General features: G+C 42.1%; 1 long non-coding RNA gene across 2 annotated transcripts in view; it reads right to left on the bottom strand.

Annotated features, from left to right (window-relative positions):
* Positions 1 to 1,393: 1,393 nt before the first annotated feature.
* Positions 1,394 to 16,893, bottom strand: part of LOC115144991 (uncharacterized) — a 55,260-nt gene continuing 39,760 nt past the window's right edge. For both annotated transcript variants that reach the window (XR_003865895.2, XR_003865894.2), the window contains 3 exons: positions 8,914 to 9,005; positions 4,708 to 4,792; positions 1,394 to 1,786 (listed from right to left, as the gene is read on the bottom strand). This is a non-coding gene — a long non-coding RNA (uncharacterized LOC115144991). The remainder of the gene's footprint in view (positions 1,787 to 4,707; positions 4,793 to 8,913; positions 9,006 to 16,893) is intronic.

Here is a 16,893-nt window from a genome sequence, read left to right as displayed (position 1 = left end):
TGGAAACACAGGATTCAATCTGCACTTGAACACAGATGGGGCTTTGATTGGTTCTCTTAAGGATGTTCCGGAGTGTCATGATGCTAACCATCTCCTGGGCTTGACTTGGCTTGACATGATAGAGAACTCTTCCCGCTTGGATCCTCTGAGAGGACAATCAAGTGTGAGTGAGGAGGTATATCCACTTACTGTGTGGTTTCTGTTTGCAGATTTACACAGTAAATACATGAGAGAGATATGGGTAATCAATAAGCCCGAATGGGCACACATACCCACTTTAGTTGGCAGTGATAAATGACTGGGCTGCGTGGTAGGCAGTGGAAAGGCTGTGCGTGTGTGTGTGTGTGTGTTTGTTTTAAATAAAGGGGTGTTGAGTAGCCATGGCTGAAAGCCGGCCTGGGAGCTTTGAGAGAAAGGAGAGAGAGAGCAGCTAATGTGGCAGAGACAGTTTCATCACCTGAGGGCTGCAGTGATACAACATGAACAATATAAGATACCACACACCGTACTGGAAGATAGAGTTACCCGGCCATGTCCTGCATTTAGATGAATTATAACCAGAAATGGTGTTATCATTTACATAGTAGTGACCAGCCTTATTCAGGTTTTTATAGAGGCCATAACAGTGTCAACATGCCTTACCCTGCAGCTGCAAATGGTGTGTGTGGTAGGGTGTGTGGGGGTATTCTCTGTCACCATATTCTGGTGTCTGCATCTCCTATAACTTTAATCTAGGGGTGTACAACTCCTGTCATGGAGGGCTTGAACAAAAACTTGCAGTTACCTTCCCCTGGCTTTGGGATGTGAAAACCCTACCCCAAATATTGTAATGCACAACATACACTGAGTGTACAAAACATTATGAATACCTGCTCTTTCAATGACATAGACTTACCAGGTGAATCCGGGTGAAAGCTATGATCCCTTATTGATGTCACTTGTTAAATCCACTTCAATCTCTGTAGATGAAGGGGAGGAGACCGGCTAAAGAGTTTTAAGCCTTGAGACAACTGAGACATGGATTAGGTATGTGTGCCATTCAGAGGGTGAATGGGCAAGACAAAAGATTGGAATGCCTTAAAACAGGGGGTATGGTAGTAGGTGCCAGGCACACCCGGTTTGTGTCAAGAACTGCAACGCTGCTGGGTTTTTCACGCTCAACAGTTTCCTGTGTGTATCAATAATGGTCCACCACCCAAAGGACATACAGCCAACTCGACAGAACTGTGGGAAGCATTATAGTCAACATTGGCCATGCTTGTGAAATGCTTTCGACACCTTGTAGATTCCAATGCCCCAACGAACTAAGGGTGTTCTCAGTGCAAAAGGGTGCAGCTCAATATTATTCATGTTTTGAAAACTCAGTGTGTTTCTACCGAAGACACAGCACACCATGATTTCATTGATTTAATATGATCACAGATTGAAGATATGTAACATCATGAAATCCAATATATCAATGGACGATACAGTTCATATCATAAGCAGCGTAGCCTCTATTGGTAAAAAGTTTTGTCGTTTCAGTTGTAACAGTTTCAAAAATGAACCATGTTCTGAGAATTTCACAAGGTGCATCTGGTTTTTGTCTTCACAGAGACAGATCATGCCCTCACATTTGCAGCAGAAGCAGTGGTGTGAAGATGTGTTTTGCGTGACTGATCTCTCCTTAGGTCCTGTCTTTGAAGCTGTTCTTGGAGGCCAGGGTTATAGCAGAAGGAACCTCATCTCCATCACCCATCAACGGACGAATACCCTTGGATGTGCATCAAGAACATCAGAAGGACACCTGGGAAGAAATACAAAATACAGGTATACAACACCATTTCCTGGTTGAGTTCTTGCTGCCTTCCAAGTAATAGCAATATACAATACTCATTTAGCTGGATAAAAGGGATTAATTGCCTGTTCTTATATTTTACTCTGTGTAACGTAATGTTTCTTTTTATGGTTATCATAATGCCTTTCAGATGTACTTTTAATGATATGTGTAAAGCCCTTGCTTTGTATGAAATGTGTTCCATAAAAAATATTGATTGGTTGACAGGGAGAGCAAGCAGTGGGTTTGGCCCACCAGCAGACGGCGTATCGTCACACACCACACCACACCCACAGATCATGCATGGCACGGGGCAGGGCGGGTTGAGGTGGGTGGAGCCCAGGGGGGCAGAAAGAGGCCGGGGCTCCTAGGTGTGTGAGTAATCACTCGTCTCCCAAGGCAAACACTGATTGGGAATCTGAGAGCCTCTTTCGCACCGAATGTGGATCTCACGTTCGTCTGCGATCGTTCAGTGTGCTGTTGACTTATGATTGCCAACATTTTCGAGTGATTCTACATGTAAAATCGGTTTGCACTCGGTTCGCAAACGGCAGGCAAACTGTATTGGTGTGATCTCTTTGCCCGACCGGTCGACCACAAACACCAACCAGCCAAATCCTTCCTGCAAAGACGAGGAAATGACTGATTTACAGACTCTGGTTGTGTCTACAATCCAGGCCCGTCTGCAAAGGCTGACTTTAACACACATATTCTACTGCATGGTTTATTCTCCCAGTCAATATATGAGTTGGCCTAAAGAAAATGTATATAAAAGCTTGCCAAGCAGAGAATTGGATGAATAATATGAAGTGGCACTACAGTTTGTAGTACTATATGTTACAGTACAACATACCAAAGAGTTCAACTGTAATTCGCAGCACTTCAGCGGTCCTCACTGAGGGGAATACTGCTCAACATATAGTCAAATCTGGCTGGCTTAAAGACACTCTCTGGAGTGTGTTTAGAAAATTAAGGGACTTGATTTTTCCTAATTGTCCATTTTATCATTTTATTACAGCTAGCTTACTGTGATGGGCTTCTATTTTAATTGATGCAATACAATTAAAGCGTGACTTATTTCATTCCCCCACTACAGTGAACTGCATATGTCGGCTCTGCTATATTTAAATAGCATTAAGTAATTGGAAAAACACAAGAAGGGAAGGCAGAACATGTAACCAAAGGGCAAAATTGTCTTTGTGGATTTATTTTTCCCCCCATAAATATTCCAGGGGTTCTTCTATCATGCCCAAGTTTAAGGCAGAGAGGAAATAGTCTTTAACTGATACAGAAACTAATTTAGGACAGCTTTTCCAAAGAGATATGCTTTCCACCCTAGAACGAACATTTGGCCCAAGCCGGTACCTTCAGTACAAAAAATGTTAATGAAGTTGATTTCTTAGCCATTCTAAACTAATTGCATAGTCAAGATTACAAAGTATTCAGTCAGTGAAAAAGGGGTTGTTAATTTAAATGGTACCATATAATGCTCATAGTCTCCATAAATATGTAGATGGTAATCGGTGGCTGTAGGCTGGCTTTAAATGACAATGTCACTAGCTGCCAGAGCAACCCTCATTCACTATTCCTCTGTAAGGGGAGGTAGGTAGGTCTCACTGCACACAGCAGGCCGATGTAGGCAAATAGCTAGGCTAAAATTACAAGAGGAAATCACTAATAGTGCAAATTCGTTTTTACCATTTGAAGAACGCTATAAAAATATGATAAATATCATGACATTAGAGGCAGTTGAAGTGCTTCAACACTAAACCCAAAGCCTCAGCATTATCCCCAACCTATTTAACATAAACCAATGGCATGTGCTGCCTATGGACATAAATGGCCACATGGATGCCAAAGTATTGACAATAGTAACAATAAGTATACAAACAAAGTATTGCTTCTTTCCCCCCAAACAAATAGAACAAAGCATTACAAAACTACAGTCTTGTTCACTTTTCTCCCCTTCATTCTCCTCTTTCTCTGGCTCTCTCGTTTTCTCCCCCCTCTAAAAACACAGAGACAATGCCTTGAGGCTCTCTAGTCACTATTGTGTGCCCGCGAGTTCATTGTTCTCAGCTGATCAGGCGTGGTAAATGTGGAGCCCTGCAACTCATTACGTATTCTCAGTCCCTCGGAGCAGAGCGGAGGTGGCCATGGGAACTTCCTGCTGGCTGGGCCTGGCCGGCCGGGCAGCCTACCCTGGAGAGAAAGCAAGGCCTTATAAATGACCTGGCCCGGCCCGTCTGGACATCTTGTGAGTCCATCCGTCCCTGTCCTGCTCCCCTCCCATGGTTAAAGAGCTCCAGCTCTCCCTTTGACTGTCTGTGGACAAGTCCTGTCTGTTCATCCCTCATCCCCGCTCAGTCTCAGTCACAGCTCCCTCCTCGGGATTAACTGTGGGACCGTGAGCAGAGTACACCCCACCACTCCCATTCTCCTCTCCTGTCCCCACATCCCACCTCACTATCTACTCCTGCTTTGGCCCAGCGCAGAGTGGGCGGAAGTAGGACACAGTATGTTCTCTACTTATTTCCCAGAAAAACATTTTCTTATCTATGTTTAGAGTTGTTTGTTAGGAGACTAGAGTGAGTTTTTTTATGCTTATGGTTTGTATAGCGTAGAAACAACTTTTTTTTTAAATTCTCGACTCTTTCTGAGGAAACTGTGGCAACTTCAGCTCGTGTAAAACAGAGAGAAACTCCACCCTTGAAGGCCTCCTCTAGCCTACCTTTCCTTAGCTTTGGTGTTCTGAGACAGTAAACTAGTTCTGTAGATATGAGGTGGATGTGAGGAACAGCAGTAACTAGGCTACCATGCTAGAGAGAAGGGGTTGGGGGATGGCTGGCCATTTGTGTTGCTTGACATGACAATAATTAGAGTTGACTCACCCTCTCCCTGGTTATAATCCACTGGATATACTGCACTCATACAGGTGTCCAGAAAATCCAATTATCACAACCATGGTAGGTAAAACTAGGGGGGGGAAACAGGAGAAAATCAGAACTAGAGATGTCATTGCCATTTTAAAAAAATTTAAAAACATTTCAGACTTTAGATGAAACTCATCTCATCTGCACATTATAAACCTTAAAAATTATAATTGTGTAACAAAAAATCTTGGATATGTGGGTTAGTGCTGAGTGATTACTGCTTTTTGAGGTCGGTTCGTTTTCGGTTCAATTATTTAAAATAATCACGGTTTTCGATTTTGGGTTCAATAATTTTTTTAAACGTGAAATGTATTATGAAATAATGACATTCTATTGATTTTAGTGCTTTTTTAATGGAAATTTCAAAGTCCAAAATAGTGAACATTCAATTGCCAAAATATTTCAAATACAACATTGTCTCTGTCAGGTAGGGTAGACATCAAAATCAAATAGGAAATCACTAAGACATTGTCTCTGTCCGGTAGGGTAGACATCAAAATCAAATAGGAAATCACTATGAAATAATAAAATATTTCAAATACGACATTGTCTCTGTCAGGTAGGGTAGACATCAAAATCAAATAGGAAATCACTATGAAATAATAAAATATTTCAGTTGTGTAAATAACTCCGTTTTTATTGTATGACTTTGTTATGTTGTATTCCTTAAAGTCATCAACTCATCTCTGCTCAGGCAGTAGCAGCCAGCCAGCCAGGCCATCTAATGTTATCTCTGTGCTACCCATCCTGTACTGTCTTTTGTCATTCTATTTAGCTAGGCTAGCCTGCCTAAGTACTGTATGCTGCAGAGCTGTCTGACAAAATCATTTGACTAGTTCTTCAAAATATATCAGGCATACTTTCATGAACTGTCAATCTCTATCTTTCTCATCGTTGTGTTGTGTACATTCTTCTCTCATGCGGTCTGTGTGTATCTAACCCGTAGCAGGCGTAAAAGTGTATCCGTCAGGCTCAGTGGTTTATGGTCATTGTAGTTAATTACCACGTTTCTGTGCTGAACTAGGTTGAATATTTGCTTAATGAAAACTACAACTCCCTTCAACTCCCAGCGTCCCACATAGTTCTTGACTTTAATTCTAAAATGAATGATATTATTTAAAAGGCTCACAAGCAAAATGGAATTCAAGAAATTGAACAGACGTCGGTCGATTAGTTATTTAATAACCACAACAACAACAAAAAATTGCAAAAAAAATGCAAGTAAGAGAGGTGGAACCAGTCTCACTGCAAGATAGAGTACATCATATAACAGCAGAGGATAGACTTTTCCACCCTGCTGTTGTTAGAAGAGGAGGGAGAAGAGGAGGAGGAGGAGTATTAGTGCTTCCTTCCCTGCAGGTTCCCAGTATTCCCCCACTCCTCCATCCTCTCATCTCCCCAGCAACAAAGGCCTGGAGCCCGGGCCACTCCTCTAGCCAGCTGCCTCCAGTAGCACCATGCTGGTTGCTGTGGGAGGAAGCCAGAGTGCCCCTCTACCCCCTCTGCTCTGTCCCCGGCAACCCCAACCCCAAACATGTGGGCTCAAATCCCGTCAGTGCGGCCAGGCGCACGGCTGGAACAAAATCTCGACAGATGGAGTTGGCCTCTCCTACACCACGCTCTCCCCTTAGAAGTCCTGCTTCTCCTCTCTGACCGATGGCTGCCCTGGGACAGGCAGATGTGGTCCCATACGAAGTATCAAGGTACACAGAACAACTAACAACTTCATTTTGATGTCAACATAGATCCCAGATCATTGCATTCCTGCACAACAACATTGACAATTCCTACACATCACAGTTTTCATCTCTATGATTTGTCCTTATACATTTTAGTAATTTAGCAGACACTCTTATCCAGAGCAACATACAGGAGCAATTAGGGTTAAGTGCCTTGTTCAAGGGCACATCGACATATTTTCCACCTAGTCGGCTCAGGGATTCGAACCAGCAACCTTTAACCATCCCAACGCTCTTGACCACTAGGTTACCCGCCGCCCTACAAGGACTGCAGGTTACAGTATTAGAAATTAGTTGAAGGGTCAGTCCTTTTTCAATAATATAGTACAATCCAAAGTACATGTGTTATTGAGTTAATAATTTAAAGAAAATGGGATGTGTGAGCAGAGAAAAATGTATCTTTAAACATGACAAGTGGACAAAGCGCCATGTGTGTGAGCATAATGAGTCTAGACTAACCCCTCCTGAGTTTGGTCAATAAAACCAAGCATCCCAGTGGGACTTCACTCTGTTTGGATTTCAACAACCATTAAGCAAAGCAAATATGAAACTAAAATATTCAATTGTATTACCTACATATTTAACAATGGAAACTAGCAAAAGTAACAAATCCTGCTCTGGAAACCGCCTTCCTAAAGCCAACTTCATTCCCTCATAACAATCTAGTAGGCTGTCGTGACAATGTCAAGACCTGAAGGTTCCCAAGGATTATACGTCTCCAGCTAGTGTCCTTAACTAACATAAATAGACAAGGTTTTGCCAATGAAAGTACAGTATAACCATGAGTATCTCCATTACCCTCCAAATTCCACTCTGTCCCTTAAAATGCTTTCATTAATTTTAGATTGGGTCTAAATGGAGTCTTACTCTTCGTGACCAAGGTTTTGAAATTAGAATAATTTATATTACAATTGTGACTTGTTCTGAAATAACCATCCTAATAAGATATTCATTATTTCCATTTCAGATAGGGTGAAATTCCACTGTGCTTTATTGTAAATCACCCAGTATTGGAACCACTCTGCCACTGCTGCCCCATCATACTGAATGACTGGAGAAGGCAAGTGGTTCACAGTTAACGTGCTTGGTGACACACAGCAACATTGGGTTGCTGACTTGACATAGGCATCTTTTAAGGGCCTTAAACTCAAAGAATGGCATTGTTCCTGAGCAGAGGCTAGCTGCAGCAGAGGACCGACACTGCGCCACAGAGGAGCTGTGAAAAAAAGGAAACTTCGTGTTTCCACCGCACATAACTCTTACGACAAAGCAGGAAATAGTTCACAGGGACATGCCACATTCCACATTCCACAAGGGCCGATGCGGCTTTCTTTCGACACGTCAGACTAGTGTGTGACAGTAGTAGGGGTGAGGGAACGCTTGCACATTAGCTGGTGGCATTAAAGAACTGAGAACTGGGAAGGGTCTCTCTATAAAACCTCACCAACAGAATATGGTTCAGGAATGTACACTAAGTTTTTGTTTATATACGCAAAGAGAGCAGGGCGGGTGTAGGAACTCAGAGGTTCCATGATGCGTTGTACTGGTTTGTTCTTGAGGGAAATCCAAGGCCGGTGCACAAGAAAAGAATGGGCACCAGGGATGAAGACACTAAAAAGTGAAATAATGTAGAGTAATCTTAAAATCATGGAATGGATGTGGATTGGGGTCAGATGTGTGAGTTGATCAGTAGTCTTTCTCCAGTCTCTGAGTCATTTCCACTCAGCTGTTCTAAAGACCATCCGATGGCAGTCTTCCAATGACTGAGTTCATATTCTTTGTGCCACACACAATTTGGAATAGTGATTGTTGGGCCTGCCACCCACTCAAGGCATTGTAGAAAGCAACCAACCAGGAAAAACAAGCATGGCAAGGCTTCTCAAAGGTAATGGGAATATTTTTGGGAGGATGTTTTATTGTCACAAACACTGTTGTTTACAGGGTCAGCCAGAGTAGTACGCCACTGAGTAGTATTAGGGTTAATTCCCTTGCTTAGGCTCCAGAGTGGCACAGCGGTTAAAGGCACAGTGCAAGAGGCGTCACTACAGTCCCTGGTTCAATCCCAGGCTGTATCACATCCGGCCGTGATTGGGAGTCCCATAAGGCGGTGCACAATTGACCCAGCATCGCCCGGGTTTGGCAAGGGTAGGCAGTCATTGTAAATAAGAATTTGTTCTTAACCTACTTGCTTAGTTAAATTAAGGTTAAATTTAAAAAATATATATATTTAAAGGCACATCGACAGGTTTTTCACCTTGTCGGCTTGGGTATTCGAACAAGCAACCTTTCGGTTACTGGCCCAAGAACACTTTGTTTTTCAGAGGGGAAGAGTAATGGTAATAGTGACTGTGAGCAATAAGGTGTACCAATGTGTAGCAATGGACGACATTCAAGAGCTGTCTATTCTCTTCAGTCCCAAACTTACCATATCTGGTGTGGTCTCTGTCTCCTGGACAGACAGGTCTCGTCTTGGTCATACGGTCATATGGATGTTAGCAGGTTCCTCTCACCTTTTCTCTAGCAAAATAAAACACAAAGTCTGGCTTACTATGTGTACCCACATGTATTTAGAACACCATGCTTTGTGTATCTGGGAGCATCTAGATTGAGTAATTATATTTTTCAGGCAGTGGTGCTGTACACAAACTAATCCCTTTAGGGTTGCCATTTGAACATGAAATCCCTCTTTATCTAGTCCAAAGGAAACTATTGTTGCCCCCCCAAACCTCGAAAACAAATCTCTGTAGAAACTTTTTTGGGGCAAGCTTGTATAATCACACAGAGGGTACCAGAGACAGACAGGCCTGTACCAAGACAGACAGTAGGGAGCAGAAAAGAAAGAGTGGCCTTGTGTTGGACTACATTCTGCAGCTGCCTCACGTTCTTCCAGTATTTTAATACACATGGGCATGTAATGAATGGGGGCCGCTGTGTGACTGTATGTTACTGTAGGCATCTTTCTCCTATAACCCCACTACAGACTGATCTGAAGGCTCCACTGCGAGGCATCGCCATCATAATTCTTCCCCATCATAAAGAGGACTTGTTGGGGATCCGTGTGGTCTGTCTGTCTTCTACAATATCCTGCCTTCAGGGCCTGCCCATGGCTCATGCCAGCCAGACCCAGTTGTGTTCTTCGGCTTGGCAGTGTCTCTGAAGCCCAGACTGTTCACTCAACTTGGAGTCGCTCAGAGGAACTTTATCAAAAATGTAGATAAACAGGTTCAAGTAAGGTTAAACTTTGTAATAGTGATAGTGCCAGGGATGAAGAAAATCATTTTTGCAATGTTGACTATTCCTTTCCATTGCAAACATGTTTAGAGATATACAGAATTGTTTAAAGTACTATTAGCTCGAGACCAACAAGGATTGAAACTATATGCTGAATTTTGATAGCCTTAGTTAAATGTAGATTTCCCAGAATGCATAGCGATTGTATTTTCTTTGAGTGCCACTGGTTCAGACAGCATGCTAGCTGTTTTTGTGCCAACATGTAATTCTAATTTTCAAGGAGAACTGCAGGTGGCTTTACAGTGTCCTAACCAAAGCATTAAATAAACAGAGGTGTGTGTCTACTTTGATTATACCTTTATTATGTTACAGTTGGAACACAGGAGGGGGCGAATCAAAAGGCTCATTTTCAGGATGTCACAGCTCTGAACATGAACAATGAACATTTGTATTGTGTTTTCAAAGTTTGAGCCACGTGATCACTGTTTGTATATAATTTACCCACACAATATCACATTTTGCATACATACGCATAGCCTTTACTGATATTGTGTGTTGCTTTGGATGCTATGGAAGTGTCAGCTAATTGACCATAACTTTATCAAAAAACAAATTCCTTATCATTAACATTCCGCCCAGATATTCTCCTTAGATAGATAAAGCCTAAGTAAATGAGTGTGGAGGATATGATGAATAAACAGGGTTGAAAAGCAGAAATCCTGTTGTGTGTGTGTGCACTGCACTCTGTGACAGAGCTCTAGATAGCTGTACTCTAGAATGTTTGTCCCAGTGAAAAGAGGGGCTATGTTTGGCCCAGACTGGGCCCCATAATGCTGCAAACTCCACGGATTTGGAGCTCTCTTTTGTTGTCTCGGCAATGCTGACATCACACACTGCTGACGGGCCGAAATCCCTCTTTCTCCAGCACCAGCACTTTTGAAACGAAACTGCCATGACACTGATGAGTAACGCCAACTTGCCCAAAAAAAATCCCTCATTAAATCACACACAAGCACGTGTGTGCATACTCACACAGGCACACAGGCACACAGCTGTGTGTTACCAATAAATCCAAAAGGTAATCAGAAAAATATTACTGCTGCCACAAACACTTTTCATGAAGCCTCTACAAGTGGACCTGGCACTTACACTGTTAGTCTCTGACACTGACTCGCCTGTCCTTCCCCAACCATTTCTCACATTTTAACAAACAAATACTGAAACATTACGACAAACAGCATCTAAATGTGGCTGAGATTATGATAGGCATTACATATCTTAATGACAAACCGTTATGTTTGCATAAGACATGAATGATGTGGCCATGTTGGTATTGGTATCTGAATGTGAGAGGAGACGGGGGAATGACAGGTTTTCCATCAGGATGGAGTTATAAGACACAGATAATGTAAGGTTTGCTTACCCTTCAGTGTTTGCAGAAACATTTGCATAGGAACACATGACTCGGGACTCTTTTGTGGGTGATTGATTAGACAAGAGGCTAAAGTAAGAGAGGTTCTCCCTCTGGACTGAGTTCAAATGTAGGATACTGTTGCTGAATCCATTCAGTTTGAAAAGAATAGTGAAACACTCCATGAGTGTCATCTCTTCCAAATAAACCAGCGAGTGTTTTTCCAGTTATAGGGATACACTCTCCTCCCTACTGGAAGAGGAAAACTGTTGGGATGATACCAGCTCTCAGAAGCATCATGAAGGTCCCACTCAAACAATCAATCACAATAGCATCCTCAGGCACTTAGACTAGTGTCATCCCTCAAAGCCTATCTCTCTATCATCACCCCCCACACACACACACACACACACACACACACACACCACACTCGAGTCTAGGGAGTATCAATCTGTTAAACATGTGACAAATGGCATCATTTGGGAGGCCATGGGGCATATCCAGGACCAATGAGACAGCAGAAATAGGCTGTGAAGAGCTGCCCTTTATTCACACATGCTCCTGTGGGACTCCCCATGACAATTTCAAAATCACTGAACAAGTTGACACTTATTTGCAGGGCAATGAGCACCACTACCCTCTGAGGGAGGAATCCATATCCTCAACCCACATGGGAAGACATGTAACCAAACAAAACTATGTCATGGGAAAATCAATGCTTTCAAAGTCGGAAGCATACATGACCATTCTAAAAACATTAGTATTGCGAAGGTTAGATATTGGTATTTTACTAATAATAATAATAGTAAAGATATCAAAACTATGAAACAACACATGGAAAAAAAAAAGTGTTAAACAAATCAAAAAATATATTTTATATATATATATTTTTTTTATTCTTTAAAGTACCCTTTGTCTTGATGACAGCTTTGCTCTGGACCCTGATCTCTCGTTTGACGAACATATCAAGACTGTTTCAAGGACAGCTTTTATCCATTTACGTAACATTGCAAAAATCTGACATTTTCTGACCAAAAATGATGCTGAAAAATGTATCCATGTGTTTGTTACTTCTAGGTTAGACTACTGCAATGCTCTATTTTCCGGCTACCCGGATAAAGCACTAAATAAACGTCAGTTAGTGCTAAATACGGCTGATAGAATCCTGACTAGAACCACAAAATGTGATCATATTACTCCAGTGCAAACCTCCCTACACTGGCTTCCTGTTAAGGCAAGGGCTGATTTCAAGGTTTTACTGATAACCTACAAAACATTACATGGCTTGCTCCTACCTATCTTTCCGATTTGGTCCTGCCGTACATACCTACACGTTACGGTCACAAGACGCAGGCCTCCTAATTGTCCCTAGAATTTCTAAGCAAACAGCTGGAGGCAGGGCTTTCTCCTATTGAGCTCCATTTTTATGGAATGGTCTGCCTACCCATGTGAGAGACGCAGACTCGGTCTCAACCTTTAAATCTTTACTGAAGACTCATCTCTTCAGTAGGTCCTATGATTGAGTGTAGTCTGGCCCAGGAGTGTGAAGGTGAATGGAAAGGCAATGGAGCAACGAACCGCCCTTGCTGTCTCTGCCTGGCCGGTTCCCCTCTCTCCTCTGGGATTCTCTGCCTCTAACCCTATTACAGGGGCTGAGTCACTGGCTTACTGGTGCTCTTCCATGCTGTTCCTAGGAGTGGTGTGTCACTTGAGTGGGTTGAGTCACTGACGTGGTCTTCCTGTCTGGGTTGGCGCCCCCCCTTGGGTTGTGCCTTGGCGTAGATCTTTGTGGGCTATACTCAGCCTTGTCTCAGGATGGTAAGTTGGTGGTTGAAGATATCCCTCTAGTGGTGTGGGGGCTGTGCTTTGGCAAAGTGGTTGGGGTTAAATCCTGCCTATTTGGCCTTGTCTGGGGGTATCATCGGATGGGGCCACAGTGTCTCCTGACCTGTCCTGTCTCAGCCTCCAGTATTTATGCTGCAGTAGTTTATGTGTCGGGGGGCTAGGGTTAGTCTGTTATATCTGGAGTAATTCTCCTGTCTTATCTGATGTCCTGTGTGAATATAAGTATGCTCTCTCTAATTCTCTTTTTTTTCTTTCTTTTTTCTTTTTTCTTTCTTTCTTTCTTTCTTTCTTTCTTTCTTTCTTTCTTTCTTTCTTTCTCTCTCTCGGAGGACCTTGTTGTCCCCAGTCCACCTGGCTGTGCTGCTGCTCCAGTTTCAACTGTTCTGCCTGCGACTATGGAACCCTGACCTGTTCACTGTGATTACTATTATTTGACCATGCTGGTCATTAATGAACATTTGAACATCTTGGCCATGTTCTGTTATAATCTCCACCCGGCACAGCCAGAAGAGGAGTGGCCACCCCTCATAGCCTGGTTCCTCTCTAGGTTTCTATCTAGGTTTTTGCCTTTCTAGGGAGTTTTTCCTAGCCACCGTGCTTCTACACATGCATTACTTGCTGTTTGTGGTTTTAGGCTGGGTTTCTGTACAGCACGTTGGTATATCAGCTGATGTAAGAAGGGCTATATAAATGCATTTGATTTGATTTGGCACACGCTTGGCATTCTCTCAACCAGCTTCATGAGGTAGTCACTTGGAATGCATTTCAATTAACAGGTGTGCCTTGTTAAAAGTTAATTTGTGGAATTTCTTTCCTTCTTAATGCGTTTGAGACAATCAGTTGTGTTGTGACAAGGTAGGGGGTATACAGAATTATTGTGTTATTGTGCTATTGTGTTATTGAATGTACGTTTGTTTATGTGTAACTCTGTGTTGTTCTTTTTGTCGCACTGCTTTGCTTTATCTTGGCCAGGTAGCAGTTGTAAATGAGAACTTGTTCTCAACTGGCCTACCTGGTTAAATAAAGGTGAAATAAAGGGGGATACCTAGTCAAGGGAAAGGGGGATGCCTAGTCAGTTGTACAACTGAATGCCTTCAACTGAAATGTGTCTTCTGCATTTAATCCAACCCCTCTTTGGTAAAAGACCAAGTCCATATTATGGCAAGAACAGCTCAAATAAGCAAAGAGAAACGACAGTCCATCACTACTTTAAGACATAAGTCAGTCAATGCGGGAAATTTCAAGAACTTTGAACGTTTCTTTAAGTGCTGTCGCAAAAACCATCAAGCGATATGATGAAACTGGCTCTCTTGAGGACCGCCACAGGAAAGAAAGCCTTACCAGCCTCAGAAATTGCAGCCCAAACAAATTCTTCACAGAGTTCAAGTAACAGACATCTCAACATCAACTGTTCAGATGAGACTACGTGAATCAGGCCTTCATGATTGAATTGCAACAAAGAAACCACTACCAATGGACACCAATAAGAAGATGAGAATTGCTCGTGCCAAGAAACACGAGCCATGGACATTAGACTGGTAGAAATCTGTTGTTTGGTCTGATGAGTCCAAATTTGAGATTTTTGGTTTCAACCGCAGTGAAACGCAGAGTAGGTGAATGGAATATCTCCGCATGTGTGGTTCCCACAGTGAAGCATAGAATAGGTGTGATGGTGTGGGGGTGCTTTGCTGCAGCGATACGCCATCCCGTCTGGTTTGCATTTAGTGGGACTATCTTTTGTTTTTCAACAGGACAATGACCCATCACACCTTCAGGTTGTGTAAGGGCTATTTGACCAAGAAGGAGAGGAATGGAATGCTGCATCAGATGACCTGGCCTCCACAATCACCCGACATCAACCTAATTGACATAGTTTGGGATGAGTTGGACCGCAGAGTGAAGGAAAAGCAGCCAATAAGTGCTCATCATATGTGGGAACTCCTACAAGACTGTTAAAAATAATTCCAGTTGAAGCTGGCTGAGAGAATGCCAAGAGTGTCCAAAGCTGTCATCAAGGCAAAGAGTGGGTACTTTGAAGAATCTCAAATATAAAATATATTTTGATTTGTTTAACACTTTTTTGGTTACTACATGATTCCATTTGTGCTATTTCATAGTTTTGATTTCTTCACTATTACTCTACAAGGTAGAAAATAGTAAAAAAATAAAGAAAAACCCTTGAATGAGTAGGTGTGTCCAAACTTTTGACTGGTACTGTACATATATATATATATATATATATATATATATATATATATATATAATTTATTTGTGGGGTTTATTTCTTTTTTCTTGTTCAAGTGAAGAGGGCAAATGGGGACTTTCAGAACTGCATGAACACCCTGATAACTTTACAACAATCTATTGGCAAATGGCTCTCAATCAAACATCTCAAGAAAAGACTGTCAATCTTCTGTATAGATCAGTGAACTCCAGTGACAAGTAACGCAACAAACTGACACAACCCTGAGCTGATTAAATAGAACAGCAGCTCTGTGCTACACACACACACCAACTCTCTCCTAACTGCTGAAAACTTTTAATGAGCACTTCTAGCACACCCATAACCTCCCCTGCCCTGCCCTGCCCCTCCCCTCCCACCCCATACTGAAATCTGTGGAGATCTGTCAGTGCCAACTAAATTCTTACTCAGGTTGTCAACCATGCCTCTGCTAGACAGGGTCACAGGGTTAAAATCGATTTCACAGGCCACCTGGAGAGCCTAGGCTGCGAACTGACTCAAAAAATGTATATCAGACTTAGAATTGCTTACCACCCAGGGCTAGGCCCAGGCTAACACGCCCACTAAAAAGTCCCCAGCCCAACAGAAGTTTGCACAGGCAGGCTGGAGCTGATGACCCTGCAAGCTGACCTTCTCTAACTTCAACTGAATTGTTCTGGCAGTTTCCACGGTGACGAGGCACTCCAAGCTTTATCCTACTTGGGCTACTGAAACAAGTGGGTCCAGATCTTCTCTCCATAATCTACTGGGCAAAAAAAGTTGCATTTCCTTATTTTCTCTGAATGTCCTTTTTTACAGGGTACCTATTGTGATTTATTGAGCATTTAGGTTGGATTTCTTCAACTGTGTAATGTAATAGATCATTATATTGATAGTTTATTATTTACAAAATTAGCATTTGTTTATGTAACTATGGCTGTGGTTGTTTTTGTTGTTATTTTGGGGGATTAAACTATGTTTTTGTTGTTGTTTTGGGGGATTAAGCTATGTTTTTGTTGTTGTTTTGGGGGATTAAGCTATGTTTTTGTTGTTGTTTTGGGGGATTCAGCTATGTTTTTGTGCCATTTCTTGTGGTGTTATAATGTGGTTAAATGCCACTCTGCCCTCCTCCCCATGTCTGCATCACTGTTATTGAATATCATTGCTGTCTTTCCATGTTGTATTGTCTATAAATGTGAATCAAATGAGGCTGAATAAAACTATCTGAGTCCCCCTAATCTTTGTGTTTAGTGATTGCTCCTGTCCAAGATTCAGAGCAAACTTTCACTCATACTGCTTCAACAAACTGGACTATCAAAAGAGGAATTTACAAAGACTGATTTGTATAATCATACTCATCTGAAAGAACATCGACATCATTCTCTTATTAAACCACAATTTCACAACAGTCACTTGACTTCATACACTTATGTGACAAAGAGGGTTGGGATCAATTCGGTTTTCAACTTTTCAATTCATTCATTCAATGTATCCCATGGAAGGCTACATAATCACCTAAGGGTCATCCTTTGAGCTGCTTCTTACACTGGCCTAAAGTTCAAGACAATCAGAAGTCCTGACATCTAGAGCATTGAGTAAAATGAGTCTCCTATCTGTGTCAGTGAAAGCTAACGCGATGAATCAATAACTGCAATTTTCAAATGTTTTCTTTTCCATTCCCTGTCAATAATGATTTG

This window comes from Oncorhynchus nerka, linkage group LG17 (genome assembly GCF_034236695.1).
Source record: "Oncorhynchus nerka isolate Pitt River linkage group LG17, Oner_Uvic_2.0, whole genome shotgun sequence".
NCBI lineage: Eukaryota > Metazoa > Chordata > Actinopteri > Salmoniformes > Salmonidae > Oncorhynchus > Oncorhynchus nerka.
Note: the sequence above shows the minus strand (reverse complement) of the source record. Positions and strands in the feature narration are given on the sequence as shown.